The sequence below is a fragment of the Sciurus carolinensis genome, chromosome 4 (genome assembly GCF_902686445.1).
Source record: "Sciurus carolinensis chromosome 4, mSciCar1.2, whole genome shotgun sequence".
Lineage (NCBI taxonomy): Eukaryota > Metazoa > Chordata > Mammalia > Rodentia > Sciuridae > Sciurus > Sciurus carolinensis.
The window spans coordinates 107,857,968-107,881,152 of NC_062216.1; the positions used below are offsets into that span (position 1 = coordinate 107,857,968).

The 23,185-nt window shown below is 40.2% G+C and overlaps 1 protein-coding gene across 3 annotated transcripts in view; it reads left to right on the forward strand.

Moving 5' to 3' along the window:
* Positions 1 to 23,185, forward strand: part of Pced1b (PC-esterase domain containing 1B) — a 226,141-nt gene that overhangs the window by 141,736 nt on the left and 61,220 nt on the right. For all 3 annotated transcript variants that reach the window (XR_007108282.1, XR_007108283.1, XR_007108281.1), the window contains one exon: positions 15,879 to 16,062. The gene's annotated coding sequence lies outside the window, so the exon portion shown is untranslated. The remainder of the gene's footprint in view (positions 1 to 15,878; positions 16,063 to 23,185) is intronic.

A 23,185-nucleotide genomic window follows, 5' to 3' on the forward strand; every position in this document is an offset into this window, starting at 1 on the left:
TCCACTGAGGAACTGCACATTGCCTTAGTTGTTTTGTTTCTTGAAATCTCTTTTAATCTACAAGAGAAACCAGCACACGATGTTTTCTTTTCAAGACTTCCACTTGCTAAAAAGACCTGTCCTATAGAAAGTTTCATTTTTTGAATTTGTCTAATAATTTCTTAATGGTATCATTTAACTTTTACTTTATCCCCTGTGTTTCCTATAAAGTGAATATTAGGTTCAAGAACTCAATTATATTCAAGTGAAATAGTTTTGGTAGGATACTTCATAGTCGAGGTAGTATAACTCACAGTGCAACAAAATAGGAGGTTTCCAGTGTTAGATGTTCCCAGTGTTGGAGACAACTGGAAACTTCCGTTTGAAAGTTATGTTTTCACACGTAAAACCATCAAGTGTCCTACAGGTGATACATCGGTGCCATGTAAATTTCCCAACTCCTTATCAATCTTTCACTTAATGATTATGGCCCCCATTAATGATTCCTGCTTGAAAAAAATGATTTCATTAGGGATGGGAAAATTGTGATTTTTCTCGTGTTACCATTCTTTGCACTTCCTCCCCCACCCCCACCCCCTATTGGAGATTGAACCCAGGGGGACTCTACCACTGAGCCCTTAGTTACATCTACAACACTTACAATACTTCTTGTGTTTTCTTTTGAGTACAGTTTTGCTAAATTGCCAAGGCTGATTTCAAACTTGTAATCTTTCTGCCTCAGGCTCCCAAATTTCTGGAATAACAGGCGTATACCACCATGCCCAGCTCCTTGTACGTTGTAGCTGGCTTTTTTTTTTTTTTAGTAAGATTTTTTTCCCATCAACAAGTGCTATCTGATTATCCTAAGACACACCTCTTTCAGAAAAGCCTGGCTGTCATGAAGCATGATAGTGAATATAACTGGACCCCCCCACAAACATACACAATTGACTGATGCTTTACCAACAAGGACCCCGTACATGGAAAGAGACATGACACTGTTATCTGAAATGTGGTTCTAGATAGAAACGGATCTTTGAAACAACCCAAGGACCCCTGTCTCAACACTGAGAAAAAGCACAGAGATAGACTGATAGCAAAAATATAGACCAGGTAAAGATGAACCTATAGATAGAGAATAAGTGGTCTTGTTTCTAGGATGAGAAGAAGCAAATGGTTGATCAGGTAAAACTTTACAAAAGGAATTCAAAGCCCAGCTGATGAGGAACATTAAAAGTGGAAAAAAACTTCTTTGCATGTGAACTCACCTTCATTGTGGGATTATGCCTTTCCTAACCAAACAATAAGTGTTTACATATGGAAGTGAGGGTATCCTTGCAAGTTGGCAGGTGATGAACTAGTATACTATGTACATAATAAGTGTATTGTATACAAATACACAAATGTGTATTTGTCAACTCAATTTAAAATGTTAATTTTGTATTAAGCAAGCATTACATTATCATGGCTAGAGATAAAAATTTACATAAGAAAGCCATATTGGGCTGGGGATATAGCTCAGTTGGTAGAGTGCTTGCCTTGCAAGCAGAAGGCCCTGGGTTCAAATCCCCAGCACTGCAAAGAAAAAAAAAAAAAAAAAAAAAAGAAAGCCATATTATGTAAAAGTATTCAAGGAAATTACTACTAGGGTGAATTGTCTATAGCTTACTAGGCAATTCCTTAATACCATGTTTGCAAATCTTTCCACTGAAATACCTCTAATGATGGAGGAGAATGAACCTTCATATACAGTCTGTCTGCCTGCAGCAGCCTAACTCAAAAATTAAGTTTATTTCAAGCCCCATATTAAAATATTAACTGAATTTCTATGTTCCTTGAACACAGTATTATTTGTTTTAAAAATAATAATAATACTCTTCAAAAGAATGAGTAAAGTCAGTGCTATAAAAATACAGTGGGATTCAAGTAAAATATGGAGGGTGAGAGAACCTACCTCATAGAATGAATATGGACATCAGCCAGTGTTTACAAAGTCTTTAGAATTGTGATTAGTACACAGTTAGTACTATAAAAATATTAAGTAAAATGAAAGATGTATCCCATGTTTATCCTATTGTTTTAGCTACCACCTTGGAATCACCTCCCAGGGTATTATAACCCAGTTGGAATGCGATTTTAATTTATAAGGATATAATTATGGTTGCAGCAGAAGAAAAGAGAGAATGTATTTATTTGGGCTAAGTTAGGGAAAGGATGGAAGAATGGAGGGAAATGGCATGAAGCTCAGAGTGTGGGCAGTGGGCAGCCACAGTGACCAGGCTGATAGGGCAGACATTTAACATCTCGGACCACTGGCCATAGACCCAGTGCCAGTCACTAAGGACCACAGAATGAATAAACATTTATTGAGATGATATGGTGCACTAGCTCTTAGACTCCTTGCATCAGAGGCACCTCCGGTATTTGTTAAAAATGCAGTATGCAGCCCCATCCTGCTTATAGTTAGAATCACTGGGCATGGGCCCAGGAATCAGTATGTTAGACAATCTCCAATTCCTTATGTAACTAGAATGTGAAGATCATTGTTGTAAGGTGCATTGCTTGGTACTAATGCCCTTTCTGCACAAAGATAAATTTTAAAATAATATTTTTTCAATGTTAGAAAATATATATATCCTGTTTATCATGTCAGAATAGCCTAGAATTTTTGCCTGAGAATAAACTTAGCAATCACTTCGTCCAGTAATTTCTAATTCTAGTGTCACATTACAATGACCTGGACAGTTAAAACAACAACAATACACAGGCCTTATTCCAAACAATTAAATTAGAAACTCTGGGGGCAAAAAATCTGAACATAAGTGTATTTAAAAGTTCTCCAAATATTTGTAATGTGCAGCCAGGATTAAGAATTAAGTGATCTGCTTCAACTCCATCATTTTTTAGATTAAGAAACTGAGGACTGAGAATTTAAATACTGTAACTTCAGTGGTAGAACTTTCTTCAAAAAGGTAATCATGTAAGACAGACTCATTATACCCTAGTGCAGTGTTTCTCAAAACAGTGATCCATTATTGAGTTGTGAAAATAATTCAGTGCACCCTGATCAGAATTCTTTTAAAAAATGTGGTGTAACACAATAAAAAACATCAAACTTAAGTAGTAATGGTATTCCATGGGATGTTCATATATGTGTGTGTGATATGTGCATGTACTCTGATTAAAAGTATAATATAATTATTATTAGGGATTATTATAGAATAAAATTGAAAAGTACTGCTCTGGAGTATCATTGAAATTGCAATATCTGAACTGGATGCAGTGGTGCAGCATTCCTGTAGTCTCAATCACCTGGGGAGCTGAGGCAGGTGGCTCACATGAACCCACAAGTTTGGAGTCAATCTGGGCAACATAGTGAGGCACCATCTCAAAAAAAAAAAAGAATCTAATATCTCAGGTTAGATGCTGATGTCTGAGCAAGAATGCAACTTACCTCCTCTGATAAGTAGCCCACTGATAGGTGATGTTGAAGTTAGGAACATGGTGGGGAAAGACAGTAGAATGAATTAGACACAACATTCCTATGTTTTTATGTATACAGGACCAGTGTAACCATCATGTACAACCACAAGAATGGGAAGTTATACTCCATGTAGGTATGATACGTCAAAATACATTCTACTCTCATGTATAACTAAAAATAACAAATGAAAAAATAAAACTCAAAAAAGAAAAAAAGAACATGCTGGGGGATGCACAGGCCTTGGGGTTCATTGAATCTACAACCTTTATTGGGAGCTTGTGTAGGAACCTTAAACTCTTGATAGTTCAGACACCTACATTTTAAAATGAAAATAATAACACCCACCTCATGGGATTGTTAGTTTTAAATGGCATAATATCTGTAAAGCACTTAGCATGTATGGGACACAGTAAGTAGTCAATAAATACAAACAATTAAAAATGCACCCATGATCTATCTTCTGAAAGGAAAAGAACTAAAAACATACCAGGATTAGAACAGTCCTTGGAAGGATGTATATTCTTGGGCCTAATGTTTATTTTAGAAAGACAATAGCTAAAATAATTGCTTTAACAGGCAGTGTATTTAAAAGAACATTTTTCTATTTTCACATAATTGGAAATTATGGTGCAACCGAGATACCTGCTCATCTTGAAGACAAAACATTTCACTTTTTTGTTGTTAAGAAAGGCTTTCTGTATTGCAGTAAGTCAGTGTGACAGCAGTCAAATGGATATTGTGACTCATTTAGTTTCATTATTAGTTTCCTTCTGGAAAGAAAGATATTGTTCAACAGTGCCATGAAAGAAATGCTTTGCATTCATTCCGGGTGGCTAGATCTCAAATAAAATGAAAACTTTTAACTGACCTAAGAACAACTTACTCTTTTTCACAAACCAGAATTCTTGTTCAGATCCTGTGAGTGTCTGCAGAGGAGTTTCTGGAACAGCTCTCCATGTTTAATAGAGACCTCCTCCATCAGGAGTGAACTCCCCCACATTCATCCATTGTTCTGCCTCAGGCTTGTTATTGGACAAATACTTCAGCTGTTCCCAAATAATGTTGTGCCTGGGATGCTTACCATTGTGTGGCAGCTGATTATAAACATTTGTTTTTTTTTATCTTATTCTTTCCTATGAGGCATATGGTCTTTCTAGAATATCCTTTGTATATATGCATATACTCATATAATACACATATATACATATATACGTGAACATACATATATGTACATATACATATACACACACATAAAAAAGACTGAATTTTTATAAGACATAAATGTATTGGGTTCAGTACTGTAGACTTAGAGATGAATCAAATGTTAACTTTGTCATCAGGAGCTTTAAATATGGTAGAGACAACATGGCACATTCACAAATAACTCCAATTCAGAAGAAAACGTAGTAAGGTAGGAAAGAGAGACAACTACAGCACTATAGGAGTTCAAGGGAGGGAGAGAGAACATGCATCCCAGATGCAGGAACAGTGCAGTCAGGGGCAAAGAAGGCATGTGAGCTGCCTTCTGAAAACTGGACAGGATTTTTCTCTGCTGATGTGATATAGTCTTGACGTCACAATGAGGGAGAACAAAAGCAAGGATCCAGAAGTAGGTAAAAAGCATACCCAATTACTGACCAATTTTCTGTTGCTAATAACAGGATGCCTCAGACTGGATAACTGATAAAGAAAACAGATTTATTTGGGCTCATGATTCTGGTCCAAGGTCAAGGTGCCCCATCTGATGATGGTCTTCTTTCTAGCAGAGTCCTGAGACTGTGCAGGGTGTCATATTGTGAGTCAGGGACCATGAGTTCATTTGAACATGTGAGCATCTGTGGTTCCTCTCCCTCTTCTTACAGAGCCACCAGATTCAATCTTGGGAGCTCCACCCTAATGATTTTACCTAATTCTAATCACCTCCCAAAAGCTCCACCATAGTTAAATACAGTTTAAACCTTCTTAATACCTGACAATAGGGATTAAATGTCAACATGAGTTTTGGGAGGAGACAAAGCTCATTCCAACTGTAGAACTCACGGATCATGGAAGAGGTCACTTTGACCAGAGCACATGGCCCATGAAGGAAAGTAGAAGTCAAGGAATTAGGGAAAATAAGTCATATATAGTTTGCTGCTATAATAACTTGCCACAAAACAGGGGCAGGGGACAGATTTAAGACAACACAAATTTCTCATCCTACCAATCTGGAGGTCAGAAGTAGGAAATGGGTCTCACTAAGCTGTAATCAGATGTGAGCAGAACAGTGAACTTTTCTGGACAAGCTGAAGGAGAATCTATGTTCCTGCCTTTCCCAGCTAGAAACTGCTCACATTCCTTGCCTTGTAGCCCCCTTTCACTTCAAAGCCAGCACTGGCCAGCAGGATCTTTCTCACAGTACATCACATCATGTCTTCCACCTCCTACCTGCAAACTTAAGGGCAGTTACGATTATTTGGGGTCAACCAGGTGATCCTGGGCCATCTTCCCATCTTACAGTCAGTTTATCAGCAACCCAAATTCTACCTGCAATTTTTATTCCCCTTTGCCATGAAACCACATATGCATAAGTTCTAGGCAAACATAGATTATTTGGGGGGCGTTATTTTTCTAACCATTGGCTAGAACCCCAAATTGAAAGACTAAATGTCAGGTTGTCATCCTCATTTTTCATGCCAGGAAGGAAAATACAATATTCTCATGTTTCCAAATTAAAGATAGTTTCAATTCAAATATTTACCTGAACTCAATTTTTTTTTTAATCTGGAATTATAACAATTCGGTTTAGTAACTCAGGTTGATTCATACTGATTGGATGTTCTGGTTGGCAATGATAGATGACTTTGATTAATAAAAAATGGGGAAATAAGTTAAATATTGATAAATGCAGTTTGGTGTGTTCAGCTTTTCAAAACAGAGGGCCATTTGGAAGGGGAAATCATAAAAACAGATCTCAGCATTAAAAAGATTGCCAAATCTGTCTGAAAAGAAACGCCTCTGATTGTTCCAGTTGGTCCTCCTGTGTATGCCTGTGTGGCATTTTTCTCCATTGTTGATAGGTCTCTAGAGTTGGAGGTCGAAAAGTTTTGAAAAGATTTTTTTTAATAAACTGATCTGGTAAATGTATTTCATCTTCCAATTTATTTATGGTTTGATCAATAATTCATCTCTTAGCATCTGTCTCTTAAAGACTATCCTGTCTGTTGTCTTTATGGATGACAAATCAGGATGTTGGGAAAACAAAATGCTTTCTTTTTAAAGGACACAGCATCTCAAATGAAATGCCCCCAAATTTATAGTGTGTAGATAAGAAAAACAGAAGATTTAAAGCTGTGGAACCGGAAGAGAAGCAGCAACTTGAAAAGGCTGGAAGTACAAATAGGGAGAGAAAATCCATCTGGACTTGGCACTGAGCTTGTCAGATGGTATTTATTTATTTGCTTATCCAATTTGAAGATTCTCCCTCTCAAAATATCATTTAAATTAAAATGTTCTACTATGAACTACTGGAATGTATGTTTACACAGCTGTCTAGCAACCTGAGCACAGATACCATTCTGTTAAAGATGTTTGTGTGGAATCAGTTTTCTCAGATCCTAGTTCTTACCTTTTAGATTGTACAGACAGAAGAATCTAGGCAGGGAGAGGAATGTCAGCTGGGCACAGGGACCCTGGCCTGTGCGGTAGCTCTTCAACACATAGCAGCTAACACTTCTTGAGCACTTACTATGTGCCAGGAATTGGGCAGAATTAATAATCCTCACAGTCACTCTATGAACCATGCACTACTATTCATCTTATTTCTGATGGAGAAACTGAGGCTTAGAGAGGTTAATTTATTAATATTGAGTGAAGGAGCAGGAACAGAAAGTCAGCCCCTGGGCTGTCTTTTTTTTTTTTTTTTTTTTTTTCCTGGTGCTGGGGAGTAAACCCAGGGCCTTGTGCATGCTAGGCAAACTCCCTACCATTGAGCTACATGCCCAGCCATTTTTATATTTTGAGATGCTCCCTCACTAAATTGCTAAGGCTGGCCTTGAACTTGTGATCCTCCCGCCTCAACCTTGGTGTAGTCGGGATAACAAGGGCTGCCATGCTGTGATGTCTTCTAAAAACAGAAATTAGTCATTTCATTCCCTTTGTTTGTAAATGTTATCCCTTTAAACCTCATAATCTTGTGATTCTCCACCCTGGCGTAATATTAGAATTATGTGGGAAGTTTTTACATAATGCCATTGTCTAGAAATCATCCCAAACCACTTAAAAACAATCATAATGACAATAGTAATGACGGCAAATGCTTACGTTGGCTTACTACATGCCAAGCATTTCACACACACACACACACACACACACACACACACACACACACAGTTTCATTTAATCCTCAAAACAACTGTGAGATAAAGTTAAGTATCCTCAATTTCCAAGCAGAACTGGAATTCTGATTCTAAGCAGGCTGGCTTCAGAGTTCATACTCAGAAAACTGAGATTAAACAATCATAAGAGTGAGACAACTACCTAACGAAAACCCATCTCCAAAACCTCGGATGATGCTAGAGAACCACATCATGATTGTTAAATGGCAAACAGAGAGGAAGTATCAAGTCTTCCTGCCTTCACCCCTGCAAACTGTACCTCAGGATGACCAACAGAGGACAGGGAGAGTCTCTATTGTTAGGAGAAAGCCAGTCAGTGGATGAATGAGTGATAGAATTAGAATATCATTAGTTTATGACTCTCAATGAGATCATGTAGAACATCCACAGATGCAAATTTCTCAAAAAGAGATGTCTAGACTTTGTGTTCTTCCTGGTACCTCTTATAAAGTGTTCTTGCAAGAAATGTCTAATCTCTTCAAGCTTCTAGAATCAAATACCATTTCCAGATGAAACTAGTGTCCAGGGCACATGCTACATACACACGTGGGATGCAATCAGAAAAATCCAGACTGGGGAACTCAACAGACAGACTTCACTTCCTTCACATGAGTCGGGAGAAAGAACTAGAGAGAACTTGTGGACTTAAAGATTCATATCTACTGACTGCAAAGTGGGTGTGCATCATATTGGATATGATTTAGTCAAATGTCTAAAAAACAAAATATGAGGACATTTGAATATTGACTATATTTGATATTATTAAAGCAATTGTTAATTCCTTTTGATGTGTTAATTATATTGTTGTTATGTTTATTGAAAGAGTCCATTCCATTTACAGATACACACTGACATATTTATAGATAAAATAGAAAGTATTTGTTGCAATAATTACTACTAAAACTAATATTTAAAGTTGTGCAGACACGATTTGACTCCTGGTTCTATTTGGCACTATTCATTATTTTCTTCAACACTTTGAGATTATAATTTTCAACATCATCGTTTTATAAAATGCTTTCCATATGGCAGGTTTTTAACTATAGTGATTTTTAAAATTTAATGATAGCGCTGATCAATTATGTAAGATTAGAAAGAAATCCCAAATCCTTCTCTTTAGCCCCCGACCAGGTGAGTGCTTATTCAATAAACATTGACAGATTTACACAAACTTCTGGAGGGTTGTCATTCCCACTCAGCACTTCTTATATTCATCTTTTATTGACTTCTCAATCATGTTTCCCAGGTGACAGTTCTGAAACTCTGCTTTCCACAGCTCCTCATATCTCCTTTCAAGATAGAGAAGAGAGAGGGCAAAGTCCTTCCAAAGTACCTCATTTTCTCTTCTGAGGCTTCAGGATACCTCTGTGACTTTGTATTTGTTTTTTCATCCATTCCTTCGTTCATTCATTCATTCAAAAGACATTTATTGAGCAGCTAGGCCAGGCACACGCCTGTAATCCCAGCAACTCTGGAGGCTGAGGTAGGAGGATCATGGATTCAAGGCCAGGTTCAGCAACTTAGCAAGACCCTATTTCAAAATATTAAAAATAAAAAGGGCTTGGAATGTGGCTCAGTGGTAAATTACCCCTCCTTAGGTTGGAAGAAGAGAAGGAGAGAGAGAGCGAATGAGAAAGGAAGGAAGAAAGGAGTGAGGAGATGGAAGAAGGGAAAGAGATCACCTAGTCATGCCCTGGCTCTGAAGATATGATTGTGTAAAGATAAAGCTCTTTGCCTGTGGATGCTTGAAGACCATTTGAACACATTTTGGTATCCTCACTATTCTTTATCCTTTTCTTGACTCCTTTCAAAGAATAATGGCTCTCATCTTCCCAGAAACTTAGAAAAATCAATCCAATCATAAGAAAAAAAACAACTAAAATTAATTTGGGCCAAATCATGGTTCTACTATCTAGTACCATCTAGTAGGTTTATGTCTGTGAGCAGGTTAAGAATCCTCTGACCCTCTGCCTGATCTGCAAAAACAAAACAAAAGCACCACCAGCTAACTCACAGTGCTGTGGGAAGAGGTAAATGTAGTCCGAAGCTGAGTAAATAACCAGCATTTGGTAAACACTTGATAAATAATAGTTGTCCTTATCCATATCACACCATCGATTTCCCCCTCACATATATGTTTAATTTTGCTTTCTCAGTTGTTCCTCCTCTGTCTACCATAAGGACAAAGCCACACCACAACAACCCTGCTCAGAAGGTCACAGGGCCACACAGGAGCCGGCACCAGGTGTTCTCCTCCTGAGCTGGCCTCAGGGCCTCAGGGCCTCACCTTTTCTCATCTCTCTGCCTCTCTTGCATAGGTTTTCTGCCTTTCCCATTGAAAGGACCAAAGCATACCCATAGGACCTCTGGGGGCCCAGTGACCTCAGAGGAATAAACCTGCTGGCTCTCTTAGCCTTCATGGCACTGGCTGTCACAGCTGGTCACAAGGGGAACAATGGTCTGCATGTAAAAGGTAGGACTTTTAGCTTTTAAGATGGTGTTTTCAACTGTCTCTTTATCTTCTACTCAAATTCATAGATCTGCTCTTACTAATGTCACCCAGGATGAGAAAATCGAGCCAAGAGAGGTTAAACAATTTGCCTAAAGACAGGCAGCATGGTAGGCACTCCATTCTTTCTGGAGTCCATTAGCTAAGAGAATGTGATTTCCCTAATCATGTCACAGACAAAGAGTTTCTTGCTCATAGGTAAGAGTCCAGAGAGAGAAATAAGGCAAAATAAGAGGACAAAGCAATCAAAGGAGAGGGAACTAAAATTAGGGTTTGAAAAACAAGAGAGAAAGGACTAAAACAGCATTTTTCATATTTATTTATTTATTGGTACTGGGGATTGAACCCAGGGGTGCTTAACCATTGAGCCACATCTCCAGTCCTTTTTTATTTTTTAATATTTTTATTTTGAGACAGGCTCTCGCTAAGTTGCTGAGGCTGGCTTTGAACTTGCTTTGAACTTCTTCAGTTTCCTGAGTTGTTGGCATGAGTCACTGTACTTGGAGTTTCTTTAAAACATCATTAATTCATCATCATTGACTGCGCCTCTGCTGGGAGCAGGCACTAGAGATGAGCATAAGGATACAAAAAAAAAAAGAAGAACACATGCTCAACCGTTCCCTTTCACTAGAATTTTGACATAATCATCATAGTGTCAAGTCAGCTTGAAGCACCACTGTCTCATTTTATCTTCGATTCCTTCTTGCTGGGGGCCACGTATGTCCTCTGCAGCAGAGTCCTTATCTATTGCTCAGTTTAGCTACCTGTTGTTCCAGAACCCTGGCTCCATTACAGGATCCAAATAGATGTGTGATGAAATATGCTCTTCTGTCAGGTGCTCTTGTTTAACTTCATTCCAAGAGCTCCAGTGTTGTCCATTGTATTTATGGGAATTGATCCAGGAGCGCAGAGGTTGGAGAAACAGTGCAGGTGGAATTTGGGAGGCAGAACTCTTCAGTACGGGCTCTGCTTTTCAAATACTTGTTGATGCAAGGTCACAACTCAGACAGGAGTTTCTGGAGAGTGTCATTTAGAAATAACCCTCTCCTGGTAGAGGTAGTAAATCTCTTATTTGCTCAGGAGCTCAGGAGTTACTAGAAAAAGAGACTTGAACCACATCCATTGGAGGGACCAGACATAATCCATGTGTTCACAGCATGTCAGGTAGTTCCAAGGTGGCCAGATTACAGGAAAATGACAGGGACGACAGAGGAAGAAATCTACAGGAGGGAAGCAGTGGTTCTAGAATCATATGGAAACTTATGCTGGAAATCAGTCTCACTAACATCAAGTATAGCAGGTCTTTACTTTCAACAGCAACAACATATGACAGACCAATGTTGATATTGCCACTGCAGCAGTTGGGCGTTAGGAATAATATCCTAGTTTAGTGACACCACCGTAGTGGCAGGGCTGATCCTTGTACACAGGCATTCAACCTCAGAGTCCCCAAAACTGCTGAAGAAAACATTGGTTAGCTGAGCACAGGTGCCCTTCCCTGCCTTTAGGCCTTTCTCTGCTACTATAGCACCTAAAAACACCAGGAATTCAGTTCACTGGGAATTGGTCAATGTTAGTAAGGCTCTGAAGAGGGGCCCTCATGACATAGAGCTTCTCTTCCCCTCCTGGGTTCTGAGAAAGTTGAAATAAAACGAAAGCAGGAAAAAAAAAATAAAAATACCCTCATGCCTGCCAGAAGCCAGGCTGGACATCTAGATTTTAGGTCTGATGGTCACGTCAACTAACTATAGACAGACCTACCCCAAATAGGGCACCTGCTAGACTGGGTCAGGCCTGCCAGGCAAGGCTGTCAGCACAGAGAGACTTGGTACTCTCCCTCTTAAGACTCATTCAGGAAGGAAGAAGGTGAGTTGAACCAACAAGCCCAAGATTTCTTCCAAAATTACTATCATATATTTTACTCCAGAGACCTAGGAATAGGATATGAGCAAGGGGGAAAGAGAGATGAGACCCATGTTTTAAGAAATTCCTCATTATAGCAATGAGGAGGGGAGGGGAAAGATGGAGAGGAGAAGAGCCTCTATCCATCAGATTTCTAGCAGGAAAACAAAATACACCCAAGTTTATTAAACAGATGGTAACAAATGGAGGGAATTGGTTACAGATATTAAAGGACATGAAAGAGTAACCAGGGTAGATGAGGCAGCCCCAAGATCAGCAACTGGGAAGCCATGGCCCACTCTTGGTGTTGGAGGGATGGAGAAAGGAGCTGGTGGCCCCTTAGTAGACAGACACTGTCACCACAAGGAGCCTATTTGGGTAAAAGCTGGAACCAGAGAGGTGTTGCAGCTGCTGCTAAATATGCTTTCCAAGACAGAGGAAAAGGGCAAGAAGGCTTCTCCTTCCCGCTCCATCTCCAGGCCCCACTGGGGCCTCTCACTGACCTGGGAGCCAGCTTGCAACTATCAGACACAGGAGCAGAGACGGGCAATGGATCTGAGAGCAAACAGACCAATTGGCAGCACAACCTTCAACAGGGAAAAGTGTTGTTATGCTTTTGTAGATAAAAAAGGATTTATGTCACATATCACAATGCTCAATGTGTTAAAATGTTTCTTGGTCATTTCTTCAAACTTTGCTCTTGCAGTAGCTTCCAAGTCTTGCTCCATCTTTCCTCTCATCTCAGCTCAGTCTCTCCCCAACCACCTTCTTCCATTGTCTCTCCTCCCACCCTCTCTCTGAATCCCTTCAGCAAATGATCTGTGCAACAGTCTAGCGGACTCTAGTTCACACTCCCGCTCTCGACCAACAGGAACTCTTCTTGGGGCTTCCTGGGTGATCACTCAAAGCCTTGGGGTTGGGTGAACAGTATTCATGGGACCAGTTAGGTACTCACAGCTTCGTCAAGTCTGAAACTGTCAATTTACCTCACTAACGACAGTCTGCACCTGCTCAAAATAACATAATCTATAAGAGCTTTTCTGCTTTCTTTTCCATTTTAAATTATAGCCAATGACCACTTAGTTATATTGGTTGGTACCTACATCAAAATGTAATTCCCGTACCCCCCATCTGGTCTGAATAGGTGTTTTGCATTTAAGGGAACTGAAAAAAACTTCTTTCTGTTTCGTTTCTTGGAACCAACAGAATTTAAGTATCTGACAATTAGTTTGTGGATTCACTAGAGAGAGTGCTAATCATTGCCTTTTCAAAGTAGATTTAAAAAAAAAAAAGATCATGATCTTCAAATTAAAGTAGGGCTTTGAACATGGTGGGAATTTAAAAACTGTGTGCTAATTAGTAGAAAAACATTAAGACACATAGGTTATATGATTTACTCCAAGGTCATATCAAATCTTATTCATGACCTAATTATCCAAAATAAAGAACAGGACAAATATTTACATGGTTAATATTATTATTGATAGCAACAGTGCCAAGACTAGAATATGGATTTCTTGGCTTCCCAATCCCTCTCTGCTGGCTCTGTCACACTATCTTTTCAACAAGTTGGAATTATAGCAGTTGTGAGGTGTTCAGGCAGTGTGTTCCAAATCCCAGATCTGCCACTGTCAGCTGCTTGACCTTGGACTAGCTCCTTACTGTCTTTTAGTTTCTGTATTTAAAGTATGGGATAATAGCAGTAACTTCGTCATTAAAAGGGATGAGGATTTCATGAGATATGTTGTTGAATGTTACTAAGAGGAAAAACTCTAGTCTCTTAAGTTTACTTCATGGATGCCTACAAATTAAACTAACAAAAGACAGATGAATTGGAAAAAAAGTCATTTTTCTTAATGCTAATGCAAAGGAGCTCACAGAAAAGGAGTGAAACTCAAAGATGTGGGTAAACTCAGAGGCTTATATACCATTATAAGCAAAGCAAAGAGGGTTTGGGCTACAAGGGAAGATAATTCATGAGAAATAACTAGAAAATATAGGGACAACTAAAGGAAGATAAGGGTTATTTTAGTAAGGTTTGTTTATGCAAACTTATCTTGGTATTGACTTTCAGTTTCCATGAAGGGTTGCTCTTCCCTCCCTGGCACAGAGGGGAAACACCTTCACAAAGGGAAATTTATACCCTGCTTTAGACAGCTTAGGAAAGAGTTAGAGAACTCTTCCTGTATCTGTTGATTATCAGTTGTCTTCAGCTCAAAAATAATCCTGATGCTCAAGTGGCATATTTCTGATCTCCTTCGGTGGGAAGTGCCTGGGCACCAGAGCTGCTTACAGTGAGTGCTGAATGATCACCTATCATTAGCATGTGCCCCCCCCAAGGCAGTACTGGAGCTCAGCCGCAGCGAGGTGGCATACAAAGGGAGGAGGCATTTTTTTCTCCAGTTTTTCTGCCTGTGCGTTCTTAAAATAAAGTTATCTGCACTTAAGACATATTTGATTCTCCCTGAATGTGCACGCAAGTCTGCCCTCTTGCTCTGCAATGCTCTGCCTTGGTGCTGGATTGGCTTCCTCTTGTGTAGTCTGCAGGGTCCTTCATGGGCTCCCTATGGTTTTCAGGGTACAAGTCAAGTGCAAAACCTGGCACCATCTGCACTGCCCCTAAATTTTCAATCAGAATTCTGCTCACCATTCTTCCCTGTTTCCCACAGCCAACTGGACCAAGGGTGATACTGACCTAGGGGCTCATTCTCCTGCCTGCAGACCTTGGAACCCAAGCACTGAATGAAGTGCCTCCCTCCCTCTTTTTTGAATCACCTGTGTTCCTTGTGATTCTCAGGCTACCCTGCTTCCCCTCCTTGCCCTGTCCTGGCCAGTCAGGTGCCCCCTAACGAGTCTCCCTTGTCTGTAGAGTGAGAACTCTTCTTATCTTTCTTTGTTTCTAGTCACAAGCTCTTTGCAAAAGGGAACAAATAAGTTCATCTTATCTTAAAATTCTGTGCCCAGCACAGGCCCAGCATAGAGCAGGTGCCCTTAAGTACCCATGACCTTCTGTGTCCTGGAAGCCATATCTATAGTTCAGGAATTCTTCAAGGAACACATAGAGGAAGAGGAGGTGGTTGGTAGGGATCCTACCAAAAAAATAAAAATGTGGGCGAAAGTAATGGCTGAGACATAAAGGAGAAATAGCCTTAGGGTAAGTTCTCTTGTAGAGGATATGTTAATTTCCCAAATGTATGAGCATCTGCGTATTTATGTGGGGAATATATTGTGTCTTTTCTTACACTGCGATGGTTGAAATGGGATTATTTCCCTTCCGAATGAAAACCAATTAAATAAATTGTATTTTCTTCCCCTTGGTGCTTACAAAGTGTGGGAGTTGTCACCAAACATTACTAAATGTTCTAATTTAGTCATAAATGGGTTGAAAGAATGTAACATAATTGTAAGTCCAAAGCAAGTTGCTCTAAATATTTTATCATGTTCAGCATATGCTGTTAAAAAAACCCTCGAACTATAATTGTCAACATTCGATTCACAGAAAGTAAACAACAGCTGAGCGTGACAGGATGGTAAAGAGTCTCCCCACCGTCCCAACACGCGCACAGAGCGCGTCCATTCAGAGGCGGGAGACATCACCGTTACCAACCCAGACGCTTTCTCTCTTCAGATTCTTCCCATCAGACATCTCCGAGAAAGCGAGGGGCGTTTTCCTGAAGCAGATGGGGGAATGAGAACACTTGTGTGGAACAGTTCCATCCCAGGCAGGAGGAATTTAGAACTCTGGACGATTGCATGGGGCCAAGGCAAGACCACCGCACGCTCTCCACCAGAACAGGGCGCCGTGGCAAAGCGTGAGTTCCCCTTGATTGGTTTCATTTTCTGTAAACGGAGTCCCAAGGGCCCAACCTGTGTCACTTCTTGCCAGGATTTAGATTCACTTTAAACTTGTGTTTCTAGAAGAGGCCACTGAGAAGCAGCTTGAACTTTTGTTATCAGAGGTTTGCATACATGGGTTTTAAGGTCAAAGGAGATACCCGTAAGCCACATATCTTAAGAGGGAAGATGCGGGGTGGGGCCTCTAGGTACTGCTCTGGCCAGGCCCTTTAAAGATTCCCAGAAGAGAAAGGCAGGAGCCATCTCTGCAGAGCCAGCCTTGTCTCTTGGCCCAGATATATAAGGAGCAGGGACCAGGCTTGGGAACAAAGGACTTAATCACTGAAGAAAATGCTGGTTAACAAGACTGCCCCTTTGTTTTTTCACACAAATGATAACATTCTACCTGAAATCCTCTTAGAATGAGCAGTGGAGTTTGGGAGCAAGTACTGAATGAGTAAATTAACAAGCCATTGAAGTAATTAGTTAATTAGTGACCACCTAGGCTGAGAGAAATGAGCAGGAGGGGTGACTGTGGACTCTGAGGAGGGAAAGTGGCTGTTTTATATATTCTCATATGGGGGAAACTGGCAATTTGGAGGCAGGACTGCTTTCAGAGCTCTGGATTTCTGGAGATAATAATCAGGAGAGTTGTGTATGTGCTTTGCAACTCTACAATGCCACACAACATTACTTACATCAGTCTGCTTGTCTCCTTGATGAACTGTTTAAAACATGGTAGTATTATAATCAGCCAGATTAATCTTACTGGATAAAAAACAAAGGCTCCCTTTTCAGAGTTCCCCATCATGCCAGGCAGCAGACCTGTTCCTGCCCAATGACTATGTCTATATAGACTCTTGCTGAGTCCAAAGGAACTCCAAGGGCAAGAGAGGTGGATCCCACAGTTCACCACCCGACAGGCACAGACACACCACTATGCTTAAGGCTACCCAAAGAAACAACAAAAGAGTTCTAAGAAAATGAAGGGACTTCTGGTGGAAACTCAAGATGGCTTGTCTGGGGAAAAGAAAATCTGTAAGGTTCATTGTACAACTTCTCGATGAAAAGATGGCGTTGTCATGGCCTGAGATGCAGAGAGGGAAGAGTGAGGATTCCAGAAGGAAAATACCCCTAAGAATGAGAGGAGAACGTGCCTGGCTGAGCTGTTTGATTGACTCCACTTCTACCACTCCTTGTTGAAAGAATATGCCAGGCTCAGGGCCGTCCTAGAGGAGCTGAGAACAGTGGGGAGGAGGAACGTGAGACCTGGGCTCTGCCCTCTGGAATCCCTTCAGGCATGATGGAATCCCGGAAGCATGCCAACCCTAAGACAGGACAGGATGGATGGGCAAAGAGAACAGAACTGAACTGTCTTTTTCTAGAGAAGAGAAAGAACCAGAGGAGCAGAAGTGCCAGGGAAAGAGCGTCTCTGTGCTGGCAGGTAGACATTCTGACCCCACCTTTTAGGAAGTGCACACAGTTTCTTCAATGTTTGATGAGGATGAGGAACCATGGAAAAAATGTGTCTTAAAATGAAGTGAAATTGTAGAAAATGGTGTGGCTTCATCCTCACCCAGATAATTTAATCACAGGTAAATGGATTTCATTACATGGACATTGCAATGACCCTTGATTCATGGTGTGGATCCTAAAGACGGTATTCTAGTCCTTCTCTTTCTCGAGCAATTTTGACAGTTTCATTTCTTCCTCTTTACTCTCCCTTTTCGTTCATTGTCATGTCCTACAGTGCTTACCTAATAACTAAATGTCAAGTTGGGAGCTGGTAATTACAAGCCCTGTCCTGTTCTCCTACTTTCACTTCATCTTTTTCTTGATGAGCATCTGGAGTACCAGCAATTCGATGCCACCCAGGTGAGCTTGAGCTATCTTCCATCCAAGATAGCTCCTTGCTGCAGAACTTCTCAGAGGAATGATTTCAATATGAAAAGCAAGTCTGTTGTCCCCCACCCTGCTCTCTTTCTTTTTGTGGTGCTGGAGAATCAATCCCAAGATCTCACAAATGCTAAGTAAGTACTCTACCACTGAGCTTCATCCTTAACCCTGTCATTTTATTTTTTAAATTAAACACTTTTTGCCAATTAAAACAATCTCTGCCAAACTTTCTAGACAAAGGCACAGAACATGTTTTGTATATTATGTAACAGGTAAAAAGTGCTTCCAAAGTATATAAATCTAATTTTAGGTTCTATATCTCTAACCTGCCTAACTTTTCATTGCTTCACTGAGAATCATAGTGATCTTCTTACAAAAGGTATTTATTTTTTACTCAGTTGGGATTTATACTGACTTCTGAACATATATTGCATGTGGTAGGAAAAGTGAATTACTTACAAATTTTCTCACTGGTTTTTTATAACATTTATTCCCTTATCATTATTCTTGGAGAGGTATTGATACTATGCTTTTATTATTCTAAGGTAGATCTTTAAGTTGTGGAAATACTTACATTTAAATTTATTTATATGCTTAAAAAATAATTGATGAAGCTTGTGGAATACCAGTCTTTCTGCATTGCCCAATTAAATTATAGAGGATGCTGAATTTTCTGGTCTTTGCTTTCTTTTTATTTGTTTTGTTTTTCTGTGTCAGAAGGACACAGAAAGCCACTTGCCTGAGATGATTAGAAGATAAAGAATTTATAGTGAGTAGCTCCAGAAAATTTTATACTATTCCTTTTTCAAAAATTATAGTCTGTAGGCTTGGTGGTTTAAACTGAATGGATGATTTTTAAGCTTATAATTTTAGTTAGGTACTATGACGTATGCCTGCAATCCCAGCTACTCAAGGAACTGAGGCAGGAGGATGGCAAGTTCAAGGCCAACTTGGGCAACTTAAACTCTGTCTCAAAAATAAAAAAATAAAAAAGGCTGGGAATGTGGCAAAGAAAAAAAAAGAGTACAATTTCAGGTTAACTTGAGAGTGCCATAATTACAGTACCACCATATATTTTTCTACATAGCAATACTCCCTTTTAGCACAGTAAGATTTACAGATGTTTGCTAATTCCTGAAAAATCTGAACTAGTTATTGAGTCTTTCATCCACCATTATTTTATAAGCCCTGACTAGGAGCAAGATGCTATGGTAATATTCAGGAGACACTGGTTAACGCTAGTTAAGACCCAGATAAGAGAGTTAACCTTTACAATGTTGATTACATTGTTCAAATATCTGACACACACTGGCAAATTCTAAGTAAGTGAAACATGAAATAAACTTATGTATATGTGCATTTAATTTTCATCACATGTAATGTTATGTATTGTCTTTATAATAGCTTTACACATTAACTCAATAACTCTTTGTCGATGGCAGACCAACTGAGAGAGAAGATATAAAGTGAACTCCTTATCCCCACTCTACCCTCCACAATTGATTGCATTTTAGGTTAACCATTTTCTTCCAGTTAACTTTTGGTGGATACAAAGTGAAATGGGCTCAAATTCAGGCCCCAAATCTGTGCTTATAGCTTTGTCAGATTGACTTTCACTCTTTAAGTGTGTGAGCACATAACAGTTAGACACAGACAGAGCCTTGTGAGACAGGAAGTAGACAAGCTTAACCAGAGCTGCTGCTAGAGTGGTCGAGTGGGTAGACTTTATTATGCAAGACAGGAAGTATCCAGAGAGAAGGACGAGAACAGGAACCAGCCCGTACTGAGTGCTAAGTCTGTGTCAGGCCCCATGCCAGCTGCTTGCATAAACCATTATTGGCTCTCACAGCAATCCTGAGCCCCAGACATTAAAAGATAGAAAGGACCAGTCTCAGGTTTTATATTGCCCAAAGTCTCAGAGCTCACTTGTGACCCTAGATTAAAACTGAAGACAGTTCACATGGAAGACTGTTTCCATTCTACCTTCAGTAGTGAACAACACCTGAATGAAGAGCTGACTGTCTGAATTAGGCTTTCTTGATTTTAAGAACAAGACTCAAGTCAGGTTGGAGAGGTAACTCAGTGATGGAGCGCTTGCCTAGCATGTGCAAGGCCTCAGGTTCAATCCCCAGTACCCTGTGTATATAGGGAGGGAGACTCTGGTCACCTGGAGTAATGAAGAATGTGCTCTATCTAGCCCCCTAGAGATGAACAAACAGTGATCTCATGGCCAAGTCTCAGGGAATTCAGCAAAAGCAGAACCTCTAGGCTTCAGAAAAGTAGGAGCAGTATCTGAGTCAGGCTTCAAGGAGATTGGAATGAGAAGGTGCCTTAGATGCCAAATCATCTAATTCTGGGACCCCAGGGAGTGGAGTTTCTGGGTCTTACGGAAGGCCACCACCATTGACATAATCCATTCATTTGCTCTCTGCGAGTTTGCTTGCTGCACATCTCTCGTTCTCTTGCATCATCAACTGACTTTCCCACCTTTTAGGTTGTGTTGTTTTTGTTGTTTGTTTTGCTTTGACTTTGCTTACTCTCTTTCTTTTATTATCTGCCCACCTGCTGTTCCACCTCTACTTCAACTTGTTCAAGATTCCTCGTGGTACCACTTTACTTCAAGTCTTCTTTTGTTTTGTTTTGCATATTTTCAACAGCACTCACTATAAAATGTCTCATTCTCTCAGTACTTCTTTATTCTAATTCCTGAGAACAGACCAATGAAGCCCAACCTACCTAAAATATACCCATCGAGCATGGTGATGCTTGGATTGTACACTATATGTGGAGACCAGGATTCTGCTGTTCTTGTCCAATGGCCCTCCTGGCCACAGACACATGCAATGAGGGGACTTATATATATCTTAGTACATCTCATTCAATTGCAGCAAGTATATATTGACTATTGTAAACATAAACACAGCAAAGCCCTGGAGACACAGGATTAAATAAGACAGACAGATGCTTACAACATTGAGGTGCCAGTGAAGACAGAACATAACTTACAAACTAATAAAGAAGACTTGTTTATATAGTGATTAATAGATCAAGAAAATACAACAAGGTAAAGAGAGAGAATGACTAGACATGGGTATGTTTTAGTTATGCTGGGCAAGGAAGTCCTCTCTCAGGGGCACATCTAAACCCAGACATGAATGATGAGCAAGGACCAGCCAGGCTGAGATCTATAGTGCAATTGGAGAAACCAAACAAATTCACATGACACAATTAGCAAATCCTTAGAGACCCTGAGAGTGTTTGGGGTCAGAGAAGGGAAAGCTCTCCCTGGTCTTGGGTAAGGCAGTGGGGTAGGATTTCCGGGGAGAAAAGAAAGAAGGAAGGGCAAAGACTGCACACAAAGATTTTGCAGAGTAGGTTAGAGGTGAAGTAACCAAGGGGCTTAAAGTACAAAATTCTAGGAGACACTCTTTCTCTAGGTCATATAGATAGAGGGCTGGCACCAAAGGGTAAGTTGTTCCTAAAGTTTGTGCCCTGCTTGCCTCACTTGCTTCAGTCAGCTCCAACTCTAAGGACTGGGAAATAGTTGCATGCTCAGAAGACAGCAAGGAGACCTTCACTGCTGAGAAGGAAAAAAGCAGTCTTGACATCTAGAGCTGACCTGGTACTATTAGTCAGCCTTGGCGTTGCTCTGAGCTGAGCTGGAACCAACAGCTAGGCTTTGGTGTTCTCTGTTAAAGGAAAACAGTTTTGCAGGCCATTGACATCAGATAAGGCCATTTTGTTGTCTTGATGGAGCAAGATAAAAACAAGACCACTTGGCAATCCTGTCTGAACAGAGAACAAAGCATGAGCCTTGCATGAGCCACAAAATACCACACGGCCTCTCTCCCAGCTAAATTGAATGACAGCTGCTTCTTACCAAATGCAGCTTTAGCCTCCTTCTAATCTATCCTCCCTGTACATAGCATTTATTAAGATACTGGTCATGGAATTACCCTAGCTTCCTGAAAGCATCCACTCCAGAGCAAAACCCTGCTTCCTTAAACTCTCTGCCAAATCAGTGAACAGAAGCCCAAGTCCTCTAAGTCTTTTCTAATACCTTCCTACTGAGGCAGTCCATGGTTTCCTAAGATGTGTGTTCCTTCACTGTGAGTAATGAACTCAACAGGTACAGGGGTATCCCTGGTGGTCTTCCATGGGAGGGCACTGACAGAGATGAGAATTCATTCTGCTGAGGGGTAGAGAGAAATGAGGCTGGTGGTAGGACCAGTTCTGTTTATTATGTTGAGACTGTAGGTAAACTCAGTGTTGAGAGCTAGACCGAGGCTGTGGAAAGGAAATGTGTTGTCAGCCATTAAGAAACAAAGACTGAACCAAATGGAAATTATGGTATTGGAAAATTGATCTCTGGCAGACTACGCAGCTAATGTGAGGGAGGTGAGAGTGGCCTGATCTATTGCCTGTTTTTTATTTTTATTTTGTGATTATATTTTTTTCTTTTTTAAAAATATTTTTAGTTGGAGATGGACACCATACCTTTATTTTATTTGTTTACTTTTATGTGGTGCTGAGGATCAAACCCAGTACCTCTCACGTACTAGAGCTCTACCACTGAGCTACGACCCGACCCTATTGCCTATTTTTTTTAACAGATCAAAAAATTGAGGCAGAGTTAATTGACAACATGAGACTTGCATGTTGACTGAAACAGGGCTTCTTTGTTTCTCGTTTTCCATATATAGCTCCCATTGCCCCATCTCCACTTCTGCCTTAATGACATGGTATATTGCTAGAAAAATTAAAACATGTATTGCCTTTTTAAAAAAGATAAACTAATATGAAAATTCCAATGAGGAACTGAATAAATAAAATAATTCATTCTGTACTCTTGAACTGAATTTCATCATCTACTAAGTTGGCAGAGACTGGAGCATCTTTGCTAACTGCTCAGTGTGCAGTCTTGTTTTTTCTGGGAGCATGAACTCCACCATCTCTCACAACTCCCCAAAGCTCACAGAGAAAACTCCAGAACTCAATTCAAACCCCAGTCTTGTTGCACTTCTGTACTTAGCCATTCAAGATATCAGGCACTGCTGATATCTTGAGAGGTCTGTGGAAAGCAATGGCTGAGAAAACCTGATGTCTGGTGGAATTGCTTTCCTAAGAGCAGAATGGTCCACATTGGACTATTGGGGTAGAACATCCAAAAGCATTACTAATTTCTGCCCCCAAACTGGGTTCTTT